The sequence below is a fragment of the Phyllobates terribilis genome, unplaced genomic scaffold, assembly GCF_046119375.1.
Source record: "Phyllobates terribilis strain yellow unplaced genomic scaffold, ASM4611937v1 Scaffold_263__1_contigs__length_2631358, whole genome shotgun sequence".
In the NCBI taxonomy this organism is placed as follows: domain Eukaryota; kingdom Metazoa; phylum Chordata; class Amphibia; order Anura; family Dendrobatidae; genus Phyllobates; species Phyllobates terribilis.
The window spans coordinates 904,582-912,949 of NW_027363023.1; the positions used below are offsets into that span (position 1 = coordinate 904,582).

At 49.1% G+C, this 8,368-nt stretch overlaps 1 long non-coding RNA gene across 1 annotated transcript in view; it reads right to left on the minus strand.

The window, feature by feature from the left end:
• Positions 1–2,230, minus strand: part of LOC141219316 (uncharacterized) — a 46,329-nt gene extending 44,099 nt beyond the window's left edge. The window contains exon 1 of the long non-coding RNA XR_012287863.1: positions 1,895–2,230. This is a non-coding gene — a long non-coding RNA (uncharacterized lncRNA). The remainder of the gene's footprint in view (positions 1–1,894) is intronic.
• Between the last annotated feature and the right edge of the window lie 6,138 nt (positions 2,231–8,368).

Consider the following 8,368-nt stretch of genomic DNA (forward strand, 5'->3'; position numbering starts at 1 on the left):
ATTCAGCCCCATGTCCCCATGGGTCCATCCAGCCCCCCCATTCAGCCCCATGTCCCCATGGGTCCATCCAGCCCCCCCATTCAGCCCCATGTCCCCATGGGTCCATCCAGCCCCCCCATTCAGCCCCATGTCCCCATGGGTCCATCCAGCCCCCCCATTCAGCCCCATGTCCCCATGGGTCCATCCAGCCCCCCCATTCAGCCCCATGTCCCCATGGGTCCATCCAGCCCCCCCATTCAGCCCCATGTCCCCATGGGTCCATCCAGCCCCCCCATTCAGCCCCATGTCCCCATGGGTCCATCCAGCCCCCCCATTCAGCCCCATGTCCCCATGGGTCCATCCAGCCCCCCCATTCAGCCCCATGTCCCCATGGGTCCATCCAGCCCCCCCATTCAGCCCCATGTCCCCATGGGTCCATCCAGCCCCCCCATTCAGCCCCATGTCCCCATGGGTCCATCCAGCCCCCCCATTCAGCCCCATGTCCCCATGGGTCCATCCAGCCCCCCCATTCAGCCCCATGTCCCCATGGGTCCATCCAGCCCCCCCATTCAGCCCCATGTCCCCATGGGTCCATCCAGCCCCCCCATTCAGCCCCATGTCCCCATGGGTCCATCCAGCCCCCCCATTCAGCCCCATGTCCCCATGGGTCCATCCAGCCCCCCCATTCAGCCCCATGTCCCCATGGGTCCATCCAGCCCCCCCATTCAGCCCCATGTCCCCATCCGTCCATCCAGCCCCCCCATTCAGCCCCATGTCCCCATCCGTCCATCCAGCCCCCCCATTCAGCCCCATGTCCCCATCCATGTCCCCATGGGTCCATCCAGCCCCCCCATTCAGCCCCATGTCCCCATCCATGTCCCCATGGGTCCATCCAGCCCCCCCATTCAGCCCCATGTCCCCATCCATGTCCCCATGGGTCCATCCAGCCCCCCCATTCAGCCCCATGTCCCCATCCATGTCCCCATGGGTCCATCCAGCCCCCCCATTCAGCCCCATGTCCCCATCCATGTCCCCATGGGTCCATCCAGCCCCCCCATTCAGCCCCATGTCCCCATCCATGTCCCCATGGGTCCATCCAGCCCCCCCATTCAGCCCCATGTCCCCATCCATGTCCCCATGGGTCCATCCAGCCCCCCCATTCAGCCCCATGTCCCCATCCATGTCCCCATGGGTCCATCCAGCCCCCCCATTCAGCCCCATGTCCCCATCCATGTCCCCATGGGTCCATCCAGCCCCCCCATTCAGCCCCATGTCCCCATCCATGTCCCCATGGGTCCATCCAGCCCCCCCATTCAGCCCCATGTCCCCATCCATGTCCCCATGGGTCCATCCAGCCCCCCCATTCAGCCCCATGTCCCCATCCATGTCCCCATGGGTCCATCCAGCCCCCCCATTCAGCCCCATGTCCCCATGGGTCCATCCAGCCCCCCCATTCAGCCCCATGTCCCCATCCATGTCCCCATGGGTCCATCCAGCCCCCCCTTCAGCCCCATGTCCCCATCCATGTCCCCATGGGTCCATCCAGCCCCCCCTTCAGCCCCATGTCCCCATCCATGTCCCCATGGGTCCATCCAGCCCCCCCTTCAGCCCCATGTCTCCATCCATGTCTCCATGGGTCCATCCAGCCCCCCCTTCAGCCCCATGTCTCCATGGGTCCATCCAGCCCCCCCTTCAGCCCCATGTCCCCATCCATGTCCCCATGGGTCAATCCAGCCCCCCTTCAGCCACATGTCCCCATCCATGTCACCATGGGTCCATCCAGCCCCCCCTTCAGCCCCATGTCCCCATGGGTCCAGCCAGCCCCCCTTCAGCCCCATGTCTCCATCCATGTCCCCATGTGACCAGCCTGCGACCCCTCCATATATGGATGATGACCAATGCTGGGAACACTCACCCAGAAAAACGTGGCTATTGCACTTGACTTGAAGTTGAAGCAGGGAGAGCTGTAGCCGGGGCCGGCAGCCTTGTTTCCAGGGTGATGGTGAGAGAGCAGAGTGCAGGTCACCGCATACTCAGCCCAGGAGCCGGCTTAAAAGGCCAAGAGAGCAGGAGAGAAGAGGGCGGTGCGCGGTGCTGGTGCGGTGTTCCATACCCGGACGGGAGCCGGTGTTACAAGGCCAATTCCAAGGGAGCAGGAGCCGGGACTGGAGAGCAGAGCGCGGCGTCGGCGTATCGAAAGCCGGCAGGGGAGCAGGGAGAGGAGAGCGTGACGTCATCGTGTCACCTGACACCACACAACTGCCAGCCACCAGCGGGAAAGCAGAGCGCGGTGCGTGTCACCGCCCACCAAGATCACGTCCTCCTGTCATGTGACTATGCGCGTCACCCGCTGTCACCACTGAATAGTAGGAGCGCCGCACGCGACGCTACATTTTCTTCGGCTGCGCTTTTAAAGGGTCCGCACTTTTTAAGAGCCCCCGCTACCAATTCTCTCACTCTCTCATCGGGGCCCACCGGGAATTTATCACACCAGGCCAGTCCGACCCTGCATGGGCCCATCAGGTAAAGTGATGGAATGAAGTTTTCTCTCCTCATGTTGAAAAATGACATTTTCTGCCACCTATTGATGAGAGAATAAAAGTGATGAAGATTTACAAACTTCTAACATTAGTCAGTGAAAAACATACAGAACAAGGATGCAAATGGATCTTTTTTTGGCAATCCAATCATTTGAATGGGCCAGTTTTATCTGCAAATCAGATTACAATCAAACATGTCTCAAATTTCTTTTGTGAACCATCAGCATCAGAGAAGGTTCATAGACTAGAATTATTATGTTTTTATAAGCAAAGAAAAGGAACACAATGCAAACTCTAAAATCAGACATTTAAATGGATGAGTTTGGTGGGCAAACAGGGTCTGACTGGAGCACCGGGACACTGGACGATTATCCGGCGGGCCAGGGTCCTTGGCAGGACCTTGAGCAGGACGTAGAGGGGGCCCACTGGTTTCAACTGAATGTGCGTCCGAGGACATTTCATTAATGATCAGTATTGTAATATTCGGTCACTATGTTGTAATATCTGGTCCGGTCATGGTGTGGTATTTATCCCTGTATGTGTTATTATTTGGTCACTATGTGGTGTGGACATGGTGTGGTGGTATTTCTCCCTTGTATGTGGAATTATTTGGTCGCTATATGTTGGTAATATCTGGTCTGGTCATGGTGTGGCGATATTTCTCCCTTTTACAGTATGAGGTATTGTTCGGTCACTATGTGGTGGTCATATGTGGTCTGCTCACGGTGTGACGGTAGTTCTCCCTTCTATGTGGAATAATTTGGTCGCTATATGCTGCTAAAATCTGGTCTGATCATGGTGTGGCGATATTTGTCCCTTATACAATATGTGGTATTATTCGGTCACTATGTGGTGGTAATATGTGGTCTGGTCACGGTGTGGCTGTATTTCTCCCTTCTACGTGGGATTATTCGGTCGCTTTATGCTGGTAATATGTGGTCTGGTCACAGTGTCACGTTAGTTCTCCCTTGAATGTGGTATTATTGGTCTTGAAAAAGTGGATTGTGTTGTGTATAGCAGTCAATTGTTCTCTCTGATATTAGGAGAATAATCTTTATTTAGATTTGTGATTAAATACTTGGAACAAGATGCACTTACAGGAATTCTACTGTGAAAACAAGTAATCACCTTTCCAAAGGATAAGTGATAAGGTATTGATTGGTGGGGGTCTGACTGCTGGGACCCGCACCGATTGGTAGAATGTGGAGCTTTTATCCCCACTAGACTGGAGCAGCATGTGCGACTTCACCACTGATCCATTGATTCCCTCAATGGCTGCGAGCGCTGCTCTTGTTTTTTTCTGGAAGCCCCATAGAGAATGAATGAATCTGCGGTCAGACATCCCACCTGCCGCTTCATTTTAAAATGGGGATAAAAGTGTCCTGTCAGGGATAAAACTTCCCAATTCTGATCAGTGCGGTTTCCAATGGTCGGACCCAAACGATCATTAAGTTATCACCAATCCTGAGGAGCCCATGGATCGGTGATAACTTGTTTTCACCAAAGAAGCCCTTTAATGCAAACTACCGTAATTGTCCATCCCAGTTGTGCTGTGCGCACAGTAGATGTGCAGGAGCCGCCTGTGTTTTACAGTCGAGGTCCCACTATAACGGGGATAATGGCTAACAGGTATCTGCATCTAGCTGTAGGGTGGGCCCCAGTCTCCCCAGTCCCACGCTGTGGGCAAATATAACCTGTCTGGGCAATTGTAGCCAATTTTGCTGCAAAAAAAGAAAAGTCTTTTTACCTTTTTAGCCATAACTTTCAATGTCTTGGATAAATGTGTAACCCTTTATTAAATTCTGCCTTTATTATGGGGATCTCATGGTAGTAGAGCATACCAGAGGTTGACTATATTTTATTTTTTATTTATTTATTTTTTACTGAAAGATCCACATAAAGAAAAAAAAAAAGTAAAACAAAATGGAAACCAAAAGAAAATAAACAGACCACACCTTTTTGGTAAATGTTTATACTTTGAGCAGCCCCATGATATAAGCTGGTGCAGGTCACTAATCAGACAAATCCACATGAATGAGTGTAAGAAGTGAATGCAGCACTCACCGCTATAATAAAACATTGTATTCCATCATTAATAACCATCAGCTTCTCACAGAGGGAGGTCGGCGAGTGGTACATACAGCGCATTGTGAAAGGATTTGGCCCCCTTGAACTTTTCTACCTTTTGCCACATTTCTGGCTTCAAACATAAAGATATAAAATTCAAATTTTTTTGGGAAGAATCAACAAGTGGGAATGAAATTTATTGGATATTTTAAACTTAAAAATAAAAAATGAAAAGTGGGGCGTGCAATATTATTCGGCCCCTTTACTTTCAGTGCAGCAAACTCACTCCAGAAGTTCAGTGAGGATCTCTGAATGATCCAATGTTGTCCTAAATGACTGGTAACGATAACTAGAATCCACTGATCCAATGTTGTCCTAAATGACTGGTAACGATAACTAGAATCCACCTGTGTGTAATCAAGTCTCTGTATAAATGCACCTGCTCTGTGATAGTCTCAGGGTTCTGTTTCAAGTGCAGAGAGCATCATGAAGACCAAGGAACACACCAGGCAGGTCCGAGATACTGTTGTGGCGAAGTTCAAAGCCGGATTTGGATCCAAAAAGATTTCCCAAGTTTTAAACATCTCAAGGAGCACTGTGCAAGCGATCATATTGAAATGGAAGGAGTATCAGACCAATGCTAATCTACCAAGACCCGGCCGTCCCTCTAAACCAGTGTTTCCCAAACTCCAGTCCTCACGGACCACCACAGGTCATGTTTTCAGGATTTCCTTAGTATTGCATAGGTGATGGAAGTATCATCAAGGCATCAGGAATTTTCTCACCTGTGCAATACTATGGAAATCCTGAAAACATGACCTGTGGGGTCTGTGAGGACTGGAGTATGGGAAACACTGCTCTAAACTTTCATCTCGAACAAGGAGAAGACTGATCAGAGATGCCGCCAAAAGGCCGATGATCACTCTGGATGAACTGCAGAGATCTAGAGCTGAGGTGGGTTAGTCTGTCCATAGGACAACAATCAGTTATACACTGCACAAATCTGGGCTTTATGGAAGAATGGCAAGAAGAAAGCCATTTCTCAAAGATATCTATAAAAAGTCTCGTTTGAAGTTTGCCACAAGCCATCTGGGAGACACACCAAACATGTGGAATAAGGTGCTCTGGTCAGATGAAACCAAAATCAAACTTTTTGGCCACAATGCAAAACGATATGTTTGGCGTAAAAGCAACACAGCTCATCACCCTCAAAACACCATCCCCACTGTCGAACATGGTGGTGGCAGCATCATGGTTTGGGCCTGCTTTTCTTCAGCAGGGACAGAGAAGATGGTTAAAATTGATGGGAAGATGGATGGAGCCAAATACAGGACCATTCTGGAAGTAAACCTGTTGGAGTCTGCAAAAGACCTGAGACTGGGACGGAAATTTATCTTCCAACAAGACAATGATCCCAAACATAAAGCAAAATCTACAATGGAATGGGTCAAAAATAAACATATCCAGGTGTTAGAATGGCCAAGTCAAAGTCCAGACCTGAATCCAATCGAGAATCTGTGGAAAGAGCTGAAAACTGCTGTTCACAAACGCCCTCCATCCAACCTCACTGAGCTCGAGCTGTTTTGCAAGGAAGTATGGGCAAGAATTTCAGCCACTCGATGTGCAAAACTGATAGAGACATACGCCAAGCGACTTGCAGCTGTAATCGCAGCAAAAGGTGGCGCTACAAAGTATTAACTCAAGGGGGCCGAATAATATTGCACGCCCCACTTTTCAGTTTTTAATTTGTTAAAAAAGTTTAAAATAGCAAATAAATTTCATTCCACTTCACGATTGTGTCCCACTTGTTGTTGATTCTTCCCCCAAAAAATAGAATTTTATATCTTTATGTTTAAAGCCAGAAATGTGGCGAAAGGTAGAAAAGTTCAAGGGGGCCAAATCCTTTCACAATGCCCTGTATAGGCGACGGCAGTGCTGTGTATCTGCAGGATTCCAGGCCAGTATCTGCCACCCGCTGTATCTCCCATGTGAGAAGCTCTGGGATTTTATTACAGGGAAACTGTCATCAGGTTTTTGCTATGTAATCTAAAAGCAACAAGTCGGGGCAGAGGACCTTATCCCAGCGATGTGTCACTTGCTGGTCTGCATGATGGCATTTTGATATAATCCCTCTTTTATCTGCTACAGATCTAGCAGTTCCCTGAATTCACAGATTATGTAGAGACCAATGCGGGAAAGTTACCCCAAATGTGATAGAAGTCAGCATTGGATTTTCTGCTTTCAGATCACCTCACAGACCAATGTAAGTTAAGGGACAAGTTCAGATGACTGTTTATCCCACTGTTTTTTTAAAGAAATTCGCCATTAAAACTCATGCATACAGTACAAAAAGAAATAGATGCCACAACCAGGGCCGGCTCCAGGATTTCATGGGCCCCGGGCAAAAGTCTCAGTGGGCCCCATTCACACCTACCACGATTCATGATGCACAGAAATATAGGTATAGTACAATGCTAAAGATTTCACTGACTTCTCACATTACATGAGTGATATCTATTGTAAAGTCTACAACAGCTCAGAAACCGGCGAATCCTCCCAGCGCACAGTTCAGACCAGACAATATAGTCCTCTATACAGTATTATGGGCCCCACGTAGTCCTCCATATACAGTATTATGGGCCCCACGTGGTCCTCCATATACAGTATTATGGGCCCCACGTGGTCCTCCATATACAGTATTATGGGCACCACGTGGTCCTCCATATACAGTATTATGGGCCCCACGTGGTCCTCCATATACAGTATTATGGGCCCCACATAGTCCTCCATATACAGTATTATGGGCACCACGTGGTCCTCCATATACAGTATTATGGGCACCATGTGGTCCTCCATATACAGTATTATGGGCACCACATGGTCCTCCATATACAGTATTATGGGCACCACATGGTCCTCCATACAGTATTATGGGCACCACATGGTCCTCCATACAGTATTATGGGCACCACATGGTCCTCTATACAGTATTATGGGCACCACGTGGTCCTCCATACAGTATTATGGGCACCACGTGGTCCTCCATATACAGTATTATGGGCACCACGTGGTCCTCCATATACAGTATTATGGGCACCACATGGTCCTCCATATACAGTATTATGGGCACCACATGGTCCTCCACACAGTATTATGGGCACCACATGGTCCTCCATACAGTATTATGGGCACCACATGGTCCTCTATACAGTATTATGGGCACCACATGGTCCTCCATACAGTATTATGGACACCACATGGTCCTCCATACAGTATTATGGACACCACATGGTCCTCTATACAGTATTATGGGCACCACATGGTCCTCCATACAGTATTATGGGCACCACATGGTCCTCCATACAGTATTATGGGCACCACATGGTCCTCCATACAGTATTATGGACACCACATGGTCCTCCATACAGTATTATGGACACCACATGGTCCTCCATACAGTATTATGGACACCACATGGTCCTCCATACAGTATTATGGGCAGCACATGGTCCTGCATCCAGTACTATGGGCACCATATATTGCTCCATACAGAATAATGGACCGCATATAATGCTCCATACAGTATGATCCCCATATATTGCTCCATTCAGTATAATGGACCCCATATATTACTCCATAAAGTAAAATGAGCCCTATATATTGCTCCATACATAATGGGTACCATATAATGCTCCATACAGAATAATGGAGCCCAAATATTGCTCCATACAGTATGGGCCCCATATATTGCTCCATACAGTATGGGCCCTATATATTGCTCC